Source organism: Anser anser (assembly GCF_964211835.1).
Source record: "Anser anser genome assembly, chromosome: 16".
NCBI lineage: Eukaryota > Metazoa > Chordata > Aves > Anseriformes > Anatidae > Anser > Anser anser.
Window position 1 is genome coordinate 4,629,941 of NC_139737.1, and position 13,339 is coordinate 4,643,279.

Here is a 13,339-nt window from a genome sequence, read left to right on the forward strand (position 1 = left end):
TTTTGCTCTTAGCTGTAATATAAAGAGAACATAGGAAAACCAATACTCATGCAAAACAACTTTGTAATTAACACAAAGTGGCAAACATTACGAGCTTCGTTCTCTTACCAAATTCAGTAGTTTTGCTACTTCCACTCCCACCTCCAAATCTGTGAAAAGGAACAGAAAAACAAAAACACCTTACACACAAGAAACAATATGCACAAGTGTGGAATATTGTTAAAGCAAAATTTTAACCAAAACTTTAAGAGCATTTTCTGTGCCTTATGTCTATTTAGGAGTGTACTTCAAGAGTAATAATGCAAAGTAAAGCGTGCAGCAAAAAGTGACCAGCTACATCAAGTTTGTTTATCATCAGCCGTTTTACAACACTGACCAGTTTTAAAAAAGGCAGCTCTTGTTATAAAAAGATTTTTTCTTTCAGCCTCTATTCCCATATGTTTACAGTATCTGTTCATAGACTTCTTAGATCTAAATTCTTTGATATACAACCAGCTACTTCTGCACAACTTTGTTAACCGAAATATAAACCCCATAGGAAAAAGAACAAGTCAGTTATTTAATAGAGTACTTTTGGTAACAATTTGCTATGAACAGGCATATTCACTATTTTGTTTTTCAGTGCTCCAGTATATCACAAGTTTAGAAGATGGACAAATGGAGAATAGAATTCAGCGTTTTACTCATGTGTTTATAATTGTCATTTCTGAGTAATAGAACCATGAGTAGTTCTGTTTCTGAATAAAGATTCCAGAGAAAGGTTCTGGACATACAGATTGAATGTGGGTACTTATTTCTCCTAACAAACACCATTCCTGAAGTAAACGCAAGTCTTTTGGGATCTGTCCCATACAGAGGTATCTTCTCGATTTAGATCCTCCTTGTGACAAATCCATAAGAACCAAGAAACAAGCTTCAGATTTAGTTCAGAAAGCCGCCATTTATACAAGGAATGAGAGCACATTAAGTCAGGAATTTGCAAGTGAGAGATGCAGAAAAATCCCATTCATTCCTCGCATAGTTCTGAAGAGAGCAAAGCTATCAAAGAACTCATGAATTTGTTTGTGAAATTATGCCTTATGTTGTCTACCATATCCTAGCTATCTGTTCTCTCCACACAGGTATACTGAAATAGTTTGGGACTATCCAACAATAGAGTAGTTTTGTGTGTTAACATTTCATCCACCCATTTCCAGTCCTTCTAGAGAAGAAACTCATGCCAACTTCATTATAAAACAATGAAATAAAATAATTATCCTTCATTTGTGGTCAATATAAAAATCTTGAAAATTAAATCCACTTGGAAAACACTTTAGTAATAGCAGACAAGTACATGAAAATCACTTCAAATTCTTAACCTGTCTTCAAAATAAGTAACATATACTTTTCAGAAAATAGGTGTTTAAGAAGCTTGATAGGAAAAGAAGCTGTAAGGAATAAAAAAGTTTCTGTAACTGCATTAATTTTTCCTACACATGCTAAAAGCACTACTAATATTAAATAACCATAATTTGATTTATTACTTGTTTATGGTAAACCATGCATTAAGTGCAAAAATTTAGACAGATCCTAGAACAACAAATGTAGTACTACATTTTCAAAACAAACAAGCTACACAAAACTCTCATTTCAATGCCTTATTTCAAAATAGAACAAGTAATCTTCCCAGTCAAAGGCAAAAGTAGACTCAGGAACTACGTAGAGTTGAGAAGCAGGTATAAGCTATACAGCACAACTACTGATCACTGAGTGTTAAAAACAAAGCCAAACACGGATCAAAAGAATTCTTTAGTGTGTCAAGTATTTAAAGAATGAAGTCCAAATTTAATAAGATGCAGTTCTGAAAACAAGGAATAATTTATTTAAATTGCTCATCTTACCAATAGTCCTAAACCCCATCCACAAAATAGCATTTAAACCTATATTATTTCTTCAGGAAAGGGGTCCTCACAGATCTCTCTTCCTCTCAGCTCAGAATTTTAATTGATCTGAGTTCTGCAAGCTAACTAAATGATGCATGAATGTGTATAGATTCAAAGTTCAATTTCTTCAATCAAAAATCCAGAAGGCATTGCAAAGTAGGCCTGGCAAAAGGAAAAAAAGAGAAAGAAAAACAGCATCTGCTAATATTAAACTCAGACTTTGCCACTCCAAACAGAATTACAAAACCTCATCTAATGACAGAATAATTAGGCATACATAGAGCAATCATTGGCACATTGTCAGAAATAGGGTATTTAAAAAAAAGATACAACTATCAGCAGTTTCAGTAGTAAGTCTCTAGCATTTGCTTCCCCTGACTAACTCTAATCAATGAGTCAACTGCAGCAGGTCGAAAGCAACTGTGATAAAATGCCACCTTATGAAGTAACTGCCTTCATAGATCTTACCAAATGAGTCATAAAACTATTCATCAATATCACTCCTTGTGCAGTACAGCACCGTTATGAGGGTAAGCTCAGGGAGTTCTCTGATCAGAAAAGCTTACTCAGTTATTCCATTTGCAGGCTATAAATCATGATTTCTTACGTTCCATACCACCATTAAATAAGGCATGAAAACCTCCACTATCATTAGTCAACAGCTAACAAGCCATTAACATTTTCATTAACAGTGTTGACAAATTCAAATTGATTATAAAAGCTCATTTATATCATATCCTAAAAAAAATGTGAACTAGAAGATCATTAAGTTGTCAGGCTGTTGCATTCTATATCTTCTATATATGTTTTCTTTAAAAAAAAAAAGTATTTCCATGTACTTCTGAAGCGTACACAATGTCTAGTTATCTTCTAGCCCCCTCAGATTCTTGTTTTGCCACTGCTGTATTAACTTACAAACTTACGGTCAGTAGCTATGTGATGTTCCAACTTCAGCCTGCGTAATGAGATGGTACATATACACAAAGGAACCCCCACAAAAAACTTTGGCTCCCCCCACCCCCAGGAACAGAGGAAAAGAAATGGAGAAGATGGAAGAAGATGTCAGTGCAGCACTCAGAAAGTTCCAGAGAAACTTGCTAAAACCAGTTCTCTTAAAATTTACCTTCCATAATTATTTAGGAAGTTTACCGTCCATGCAATCAGACACATTTCAGACACATTTCAAAACCTACATCTGCTCTTTTCTTAGTGTATCCTTAGCCCGTCATACACCTCCATCCCACCCACTCCAAAAAATCCTTCATTTTCAACAGAATGTACAATGCAATTAAAAAAATAAATTAAAAAAAAGCTGCTTTTTACTCGAGACTCAGAAGGAAGACTAATACAGAGTAGACAAGAAGAGGAATGACCAAAACCCATATCGGGCAAATTTCTCAAATGATCATTCAGAGAATCAATAAAATTCAGATTGGGATTTGCGAGACTACAGAAATACTACCAGCTGGAGTAGAACTTCTAAAATAGCAAGTGTGCATTTCTGTGTTTAAGCATCCAGTTGCTTAGGAAGAAAAAAACAACCCACAGAGTAATTTTGAATTTGGACTTTCACATTTTTGAAGACATTGGAACAACTTCAGATATAAAATCCTTAAGACAGTGTTTTCCTAACCAAAATGAAACTTAAAAGGAGGAATAGCTGTGCAGAAATATGAACAAAAAAACTTCAAAAGTGGATTATTATTTCAGTTAACAATAGCAAAATCAGTATTGGAGCTATTACATACCTACCTTATAATATAGTTTTGCACACGTAATTAATATTAATGCCAGTTGAAAAGGAATGTCTACCTAGTCAACTATTTCATACACATGCTTTTTTGTATAAGGAAAGAGGTGCCTTAAGTCACCATAAGAAGTAGAAGACCTGATTTACTTAAATATATTATTAGAAAAAAAATCTGACTTCAGATTTCTCAGCAAAACTGACATGGATTTCCAAATATTGCTATTAAAGAATACCTTTTCTGTTAAAAGAAACAATAACAAAACTTTTGATGATTAGGTAATAGCATAAGAATATTTGACACATACAGTTAATTCAGAGCAGAATTTCTCAGCTGCTGACAGTTTTAATGTGAATTACCTCAAAATGGCTTCCATAACTTGCAATGCATCATTCCTCCCAACAAAGCCCAAATAAGAAACAACTACAAGGAAATAAATAACATACAGCACGCTCCTTCAGTTTAGGTGAAGAAAAAATAAAAGGCATTTATGAATTACTTTCTCTGTAGTAAATCTAAAGTCTACCTCAATTCACATCATTTAACATTCATGAGTTGAACATTTTCCCATATCTGACTTGCCATAAAATGGAAGCATCCAGAATCACATATTCAGTTAGGGAAATACAGATCTCTATACTTGCAGATTTAGAGCAATTTGAGACAAATAACGTCATTTGTCAGATAAAGACTTCGTTATTTTTTATTATTAAAAAATACAAAACACGTATATTGTAGAAAAGCTGCTGCTGCTACCTGTACTACAGGCAGAAAATTGCCTGGGGGTACAATGAGCCTCTGCACATGCTCCGTGGTCAGATTTACTTAGGCTCTAATCAATATGTTCCATGCATCTTGTCTATATTGGAGCTCTTATTACATGCTCAATTGATTCACTGAACAACAGCAAGCTGTAAAAGGCTGTACTCCTGTGGATAAAGCAGATGTTGTTCTGACCTCCACCCACTGACTCAGATAGCGAGTTTTCTGTCTGCCTTCGGTAAAGAAAAATATCCCAGCTACATGTTTTGCCCTTGCACAATAGTTATTACATTCATTATACAGAAGTTCATGCTAACTTCCCCTGATTTTTATTAAAAACAGAAGAAACAGAACCACACCCACAACAACTGCCATGAACATCACAGTAAGCTACCTATTCCTAGCAATTTTAGGGAAGTAACCTGACTAAGATTTTGTAAACACACAGACTGAGTTCTGTAAGAGAAACCCTAAAGCTGAATTGAGTTCGGCTTCTGAAATTACTATGAGCTATAGATTAACACAGAAATACCGCCATGTTATAAATATTATAGAATCATAGCAACCTAGGGAAGCTTCTGTTACATTAATTATTACCTCTAAACTTAAGGCAGCATAAAGAGTAGGAATAAAGTCCATCTAATAATAAGCTAAAATAGAAAAATATTCCCCTCCCCCTTCTTTAGGGAACAAAAGAATCTGAAAAAAAAGAAAAAAAGTAAGTAAGGATCAGGGAGATGGTACAAAAGAGATGCCAAAGATAGCAGTGATCAAGGAAATAAACAAATAAAGTGAAAGTTGTGATATTAAAGAATGGCATATTGGTTTCAAGAATATCTGAAGACTAAAAACAAAAAAAGATATTGGTATACAAAGTATTTGCTATATTTAGAAAGATATTTAATAGGTTAATCTGAACTCTGAGAAAGCTGGGAGATAAAGAAAAAGTGAAAGAGCTCTTAAATGTATTACTACGACACAATAATCTTTATTTCTGTAGTATGAGGATCACCATTAGTGTCTTCAAAGGACAGACAAAGCCAATCCATAAGAAAGATATCTGTAATAAATTCACCTTCTAAAGCAAGAATACGCGTGAGAGAGAAAAATATTCACAACTACCTAGCCCTATGAACATCACAGGAATTAGTAAAAATGCTTTGGAAAATTGATGAAATTTTACTACCTTGAAGAACGTGTAGTCCCCTTGCACCAAGACACACATCCACCTCTCTCAATGAAAACACTTCCAGCTACATACTTGGTACCTACAACAACCCACACAATCCATCCACTGATTCAGGGAGAGCAAACAATCTTAGAAATGAAGGCATTCACCATTTAGCTTCAATAGGACACCTGTGAACCTAAGGAATTTAAATAAGTTCAGATGTTACAGTTAGTAAAGTACTTAACACAATTCTCTACCAGATCAGGGTTTAATTCTTGACAGATGTGTTACCATATTTAAGGAATTTAGAGTATCGGGTGGCTATTGTGTTAAAACCAAACTGGATTGTTTGGTTAGTAGCCTTTCTGTGATGATGAATGTGACCCAGGTGCTTTAAATCCATTTACTCAGGATTAAAGCTTAATCCTGTTTCTAGTGATGTCAACAGGACTGTACTATAAATATACATTTCAGAGCCCTAGTTCTCATTAAAAAAAAAAAAAGTCATTTGATATGGATAGAATAAAAAAAATCTGGTTTCTTTATACCTAATACATATTGACTGTATGTTCCTTTCTCATGTGTTTTGATCTGTCTTCTATCAGATCCCACTGTGTCTCACCCTTCCAGCTTCTCGAGTACAGAGTATCTAACACAAAGAATCAGAGCACTTTCTCTTGGAGTCTCTGCAAGGGATGAGTGCACCTGTGAAGGTTCTGACCCTTGCTACTACTACCCTGGAGGGACAGGGGAAGAGTAGTAGCTACACACTTCAAAGCTGATTTCTTGGAGATTTTTTTACAGGCTAACCCAGACAGCTTTTACAATATTTCTGATAGTAAATAAACCAAGGAAAATCTCATAGACAATGTGATTTGTAGTAAGTAAAACTATAGGCTTTACATGGTAAACTTCCTAAGGTACCATCTGCGTACATACATATTCATAAAGAGGTTAGGGTGGGGAGGAAGATGTTTCTCCCACCTCTTTCCTGTATGTTTTGAAACAACCAATATGAACTTCTAAATCTTTTGTGCAAACCTCACTAGATCAAAATCCACGTGCTATTTCAGTTTAGTAAAGACTCTCTGAATCAATTTGGAAATGATGTTTTATCAGGATTTGAGGATTTACTGTGCTATTAGAATGTTATTTTTAAGTAAATATTCAAGTGAAACTATTTTTGTATGTGTGATTAATGAAAATACTATTTTCCCCCCGTCCTTGTGGAACTAGGAAGTATACTACTTCTATATAACAGTTTGCATAATGTGGTTATTCCTTTTAAACTGCCACTATTATGTTTGAAAAAATACTTCTAAAAATTATGTGAAAAATAAAGTAAATAACAAAAATTAACAAAACTCATCAGCATAAAGAAAAGAAAACATAGTACCAAGCAAGCAATTGCAAATTGCTGTTTTGCAGTTTAAGAGTTATATGGTCCTCTTAAATCTTCCCATAGAAAGGAAAAGGGAGAAAAGCCCATCAAAACTGCAAAATTATGGATTAACCCTGTTAAACATATTATGGACCAGGACAATGAAAAGTTCCCTTGTTTGATAACAGGGTTATTTATTCTATCCTAGCTGGTGCTCCGTAAATTCTGGTGTATTCTTCAGTATGAATGTAAGCTGTGGGTTTTGGTTTTTTTTTAAGTTAATTTGTTAAAAAAAATACGTCCCTCTGTAGCTCAGATATGTAAAGAGACGTGAAACGTGCGTGATTCCACCATCAAAGAGCTTTCATTATTCCTTATTTTAATGTACTGTGGAGTGCTGCCCTGATTACAGATGCCTTTACTGCACTATATTTATGTTATATGCTATGTTATGTATAAATTCTGTTAAGTCTGTTCTGGATTTTATCATCCCCAAATAATATGTATCACCAAATTATGTTACAAGAAGACAAGCTTTTATCTCCTGTTCACGAGCAACTCTTGTTTCAGACTCCATCTTTACTAGAAGATCTCCTTGAAAAAAAATGACCTATTTTTTCAAGATTGCCTGGTTTTGGAGGAGAGCACAAGGTGCTGGGATGGACGATACATAATGACTGTGATATATCTGAAACTTCTAAGTGTTTCTGAAGGCAAAACAAGAGTGAGCGTACTGAAATTGGGATCTGAGAGGCCCACCCTCCTTAGATCCAGAACTTTGAATTTTCTTATCCATCCCATGAGGCTGCACTGGCACAACAGATTCAGCTCCTAGGGCCAGACACAGCACACATGCATGATGGGAATATCCTCTCACCCATCTTGGTAATTCAGACTCAAAGCACAGGCCTAGGAGGAAGCGTTTGGTTGCTATTACTGTATGTTGTACAAACAAGCATGTCCCACTGGAGGCCCACTGGAAGAGTGGCTGTCCTGGAAAAAGTAGCATAATTGTTTAGGGAGGCCAAGACATGTTTTTTTCCTATTTCATTTTTCTGTTTATCCTATTAGGATGATTGCTGGTACGTCTGTTGGTGGTCAAAATGCCAGCTTATCTACTCACTCATCCACAATGCACACATATGCACATCAGCATAAGTGCTAGTAATATAAAAAAACACATAATTACTGAATTTTGATTTTAAATTAAAGCAGTTGATGATGGCTACGCAGAAGCAATTTCATTTGTAATCCTACCATGGCTAGCAGTAAAATTATTAGAGTATTCCTTTATTCCTTTTTTTTTTTTTTTCTTAATTTGAATTTCACTTTCCCCTCCCACATGTACAAAAGTCTAGCACTACAAAGCCAATGAAACAGGGAACATTATTTTAGGAACAAGCTGTCTCACCAGAGATTGAAATAAAGTAAATTGTAAAATATAAATACCCAAGTCTTTCTTTAACTCCATACTTAGATTTCTTTTTCTTTTCCCTGGGCAGCTGCAGGAGTTTCATTTAGTTTTTAGCTATTGCATTATCAGTGAAAGAAAATGAAAGAAACTGCTACAATTACTTGTCAGTCCTGCCATTTTTCAATGCTCAGTAAGTAGTTCTGTGATTCATTCCAAGCAGGCTTCAGCTTAGGTCAGGATGTGAAAAATATTCTTGTCTTAAGCTTAAGAAAATGCCCCTGTTTACAGGTAATCAAAACCAGGCTCCATCTTTGGAACACACATGTTACCCCACATTAAATTTGAAAGAGAAAGTCTATAATTACATTATGTTCCCTCTGTGGGTGTAGGTGTAGATAATCTTATTCACTCAAGTGGAGGATTGGAGAAAGTACAAAAGAAAAACGTATAGCTGAGGACATAGCAGAAGTGATAGGTACTAATTATACTGCCTGATGGGATGCTTGTCACTTTTCTTGCCTCGTTTAGTGTTGTTACAAAGATATAGATGCAATTTTTTTTCCCTTCCGCAAAACGTTTGGAGCATTGATGTTTACTAAAGACCAAATCAATTATGGTTTAATAAAACCCAAGAGGACAGAAAAACAAGTGAAAATTTTCTCACTTTAGATGCTCTTAACCTCTTGTACTTACCTTAAGCAGAAAAAATAATAATAATAAAAAAATATAAAAATGGAGAAAGATGGTGTTGGGGAAGCAAAAGGGACTATTCCTGACTACAACATCTCTTTCTATAATGACATCTAAAAGTCAAGTCAGATACTACTTTCAAACCCCTAAACCTTGCTAGAATGTGCTCTAGAAAGAGCATGACAATTGTTAGTAGATTGGAAGTTTGATAGATTAATAAACTCAAGGTTCAGCCTAATGCCTAGAGGAAAGGGGTAGGTGAATAGAAGATAAAATCCCTAAACAGACTAGTCTCAGCTTTTGCTTTGCATTGTGACACACTCTGTCCTACTGTTTTAGAGGTCACAGTTTACACTTAAGCCATGAGTAGAAAAATATTACTCACCAGTTTCCCTGTATAAAAACATTACAAATATATATGCCATGGAGAAATTGTCACAAACTTGCTAAAATGTTGTGCTTTCCCTTTAGTCTTTGTTTCTGTTAGTAATCTTGTACAGTTCACATATAATTTCTTTGTGAAAAACCCTGTACTTTAAAAGCAAAGAGAGTTCGGAGAAATAAAGGCCTGACTTTGGGCTGAAGTCTCACTGTGCTATCACTTTTAACAACAACTATGAAATTAAGCAAGATGATTTATGTCTGAGACAAACCTGATAACATTATATTAGTTTATACATTCTATTTCCACTCATTTAACATTTTAAATTAGATGTATTCAGTTTATTTGATCCATTCCCTGGATTTCAAAAATCATTACCTGACAAATGTTTTGTTTGGTTTTGTTTTAAAGGAAAAATACCATTTTCCAGTAGGTGGGCAGGAAGGGGAAATGTCTCTTTATAGGGCAAAGGGAGGAGGAACTCCCAGAATAATTATTCTCTTGTCAAGTGCCATCATTGTTCTCACTACAAAGTGAAAAGAAAAGCAACCTTGAACTGACATTTCAAATAAAATAATAATTAAAATAATAATTGATACAGGGTGGTATGTATTCTGGATCTAGGGATCTAGAGACTCCACTTCAAACCTTTAATAGTTTTTGAAACGAAGTCAATATATGCTTAATTATCAGGAAACTAGTAATGAAAAACAGAGTCCTTTTCTATTTAACTTTCTAATTTAAAGGATGCACTAAGCAAAAGAGAGATCCTACGTAATTTAATGTAATTGAGGAAGGGAATTAAAATACAATTTGCACTCTTCCATCTAATAACACTGTTCTTTCAAACTCTGGGGATGTTGTTTAAGCCAGAGGTGGTGGTTTCCTTGACAATTCTAGGTAAGAATAGACATTCTTAAAAGAAGTGAATAGAATAAAAGGGCATGAATAAGTAGCATTTACTAAATTGAGAGTTAAGGAAATTATGAAAGATCCCTGAAGAAGATTTAACATTGAAGATATATTAGAATGAAGAATAAAATGAAGGTTAATCTTGATAATGAAGGACCTGAACCCAGAGAAAATATCATTAGCAACATGTTAACATGTGCAGAGTTGGGGCGAGAATTGGATGGCTCAAGATAGCCAATAATACATGTAGCTTTTCACCTGCTGCATCTTCAGACTAATGTAAAACTGCTAGTAGAGAGTGACTGGTTTGTGAAGCACTTTTGTGAAGGTGGCAGCCCCGAGCAAAACAAGGAGGCTAGAAGAATTTAACAGACTGGCCAATGACTTGTTTATAGTGTCCTGGTGGACAGGGTTTTGTTGTTGTTGTTGTTTTGTTTTTCTGGGTGAAAGCTGTTGTTTATTTTCCACTTATTAAAAATTCTGACTGCAACTCTGATCTAATAGGAATGTTAGCCCATTACCCCAGAAGTGTAGACCAAGCTTGAGAAGATTAGTGCAGATAATTTTAAGAGCAGCGAAACAACACGGACCCTAAAAGATAACTGACTAAAAAGCCCTAGCTAACACAAATTTTTAGAAGTTGCACCTTCCCACTGTATGTAACAGTAAGGCTGTATGGAAAACTGTTTTTTTCTACTAATAAACAGCCATGTCAGTCTTAACTGTTATCAACTGTTACCTTTGAGCTGCAGTTCACAGATTTCTTGGAATAGCAAGTGATATCTGTTAGAAATTTGTTGTTTTCCTGCAAATTTCCAATGAGATACTCATGTCATTTACCCAAATGATTGTGGATTTTTTTTTTTATATTTTGTTATCTAGTTCTTGCTGACTGCTGAGATCACAACACTTCTTTGGAGAAGCACCTGATAGGCTTCAGGTACTAACTGCAGTTCCCAGCAATTTTATCAGCTTAAATATTTGAAAGCTCTAAGAAGGGTAAAGAAAAAAAGGGGAAGGAAAGAAAGAAAAGCAAGGCAAAGAAAATGGCTCTCAGAACAATTGCATGTTTTGTGGTTTAGTTTAGGCTTTATGTTTTGGATATTTTGATATTTTAATAAAAAAATAGATTTTGTTTTTTTAAAAAAAAAGGTTGAGAGCGCTTAAAATTCATTTTGTGCAGAAAGAAATAACCTCATTGCTGTTGTGACGATGGAGAGCTCTGGTAGGTCAAAACATCACAGTGAAAAGGATGAAAGAGAGAAGATGACTCCACTTGAAAATATTTTTAAAAAGGAGAGAGAGAGGGGGAAAAAAATAGTGTTGTCAAGGAAAAAAAAGGGGGGGGGGGGGGACAAAAACTGTCTATGAGATTTAATTTAAGTTTAACAAATGGTTGATAAGTTAAATGCTAAGCCTGAATGACTAAGATTCAACAGCAGAGGAAGACAATGAAAATAATAATTTTCATGATCAGGAAAATCAGATAGGTATAAGTGGCAATATCTTAGATAATTCAAAAGAAGAAACTGGTGAGGGAAATTGCCTATTGATTGCTTGTTTGCTATTCTGCTCTAACTAATATTATAAAGTATTGTTCTTTTAAATTCAATATTACCTACCTTTTCTTTTCCTAAGATTTTTTATTGCATTTTCAAGGAGATTTATGGTACTCTAACATAGTTTCGGTACATTGAAACCAACCAGGAAGATTCTTAAATACTTCTCAGAAGTTTGAAAATAATATTCTTCCTGGCCTTCCTCAGTAAAATTTAGTATGTATTTCCCCACTTCTACTAGGAATTAAACAACATCGGTATCAAAACATTGTCAGTTTTGTTTTTAACTATGTTTCTCAAAGTTTTGATTTTTTGATTATTGATTAAAACCCTGCCTGTCCTGGTATCTCTCTCAGCTGCTATCCCTCAGGAGTAGCTAGCCCTCTATGTGCCATGACACACTAAGTAGGTTTCAGTCTAAAATATTTCAGTAAACAATATTGTTATAATTAAATTTTTTGAATAACATTTTCTGAACACAAAGGTGTTTGATAAAATTGCTGAAACAAAGTGGGGTGACTTTCCTAGGCTTTAGACAAGTGATAAGATGACTACATAATGGAAAGGAATGAGTTTTACAATACTTATTGCCAAGAATGCATAGAGAACGTGCTTGTATCACCCTAACAAAACAGACTAATTCTCACATTCACTCACATATGCTGCTTGTTCATTGACCAGCTTCTTCAAAACATGGACAACGAAACAGCATCCCAATTATGTACTATATTTAACTGTCCTTAGAGAAAACCCATAATGTTGTGGGTCAGAAATCCGTGTTTAATTTCTCAGGCTTTCTGAACCTGGTAGTCATTTTCAGTGGAGTCTTGAACAGTATAAACTGAAATAAAGCTTGTTTTTTTTTGTTTGTTTTAATGATGTAGCAGGCTAGGGAACATAAGTAACAGAAACAGAAACAATTTATGACCAGCAAGATAAATAACAATGATATATCATTGTAATGATCAAAAGTAGTGTTATGGGTCATATTAGGCCTTCACATTCTAGGCTGAACTTTTAGTGATCTCATCAGGGAGCGCTACTCGAAAAGGTTTGTGAAGTATCCTGGCCAACAAATTAAATGTTTTACCACTCAGCTTTATACTGGCATCTTATGTCACACTACCTTCTTAAATAATCATAAAGCACTACGTGTTCTATTTTGTTTCTTTTTTGTTGATGTTGGCGCTTTGTTGTTTTGTTGTTGTTGCTCATGGGGAGTTCGGGGGGGGGGGGTGTTGTTTTTAACATTCTGTATTTTTCTCTTCCTTTATATCTTAAGTTGGTGAAACTTCATTATGACCCACTGTGACCATCTGGTGCTTTTAGCAACACAAAAAACAGGTGAATGCAGACTTTTAACTGAAGCAAAGGCGGTGTGTAAATTATTGATGACTG

General features: G+C 34.8%; 1 protein-coding gene and 1 long non-coding RNA gene across 2 annotated transcripts in view; both read right to left on the reverse strand.

The window, feature by feature from the left end:
* The window catches only part of CDH4 (cadherin 4), a 660,054-nt gene extending 659,905 nt beyond the window's left edge, over nt 1-149 (reverse strand). The window contains exon 1 of the mRNA XM_083801443.1: nt 109-149. The gene's annotated coding sequence lies outside the window, so the exon portion shown is untranslated. The remainder of the gene's footprint in view (nt 1-108) is intronic.
* Nucleotides 150-792: 643 nt separating this feature from the next.
* LOC310882546 lies at nt 793-6,842 on the reverse strand. The gene is made up of 4 exons (XR_014573019.1): nt 5,619-6,842; nt 4,030-4,093; nt 1,881-2,084; nt 793-913 (listed from the first exon to the last, which is right to left on the reverse strand). It is a non-coding gene; the product is annotated as an uncharacterized lncRNA (long non-coding RNA).
* Nucleotides 6,843-13,339: the final 6,497 nt, after the last annotated feature.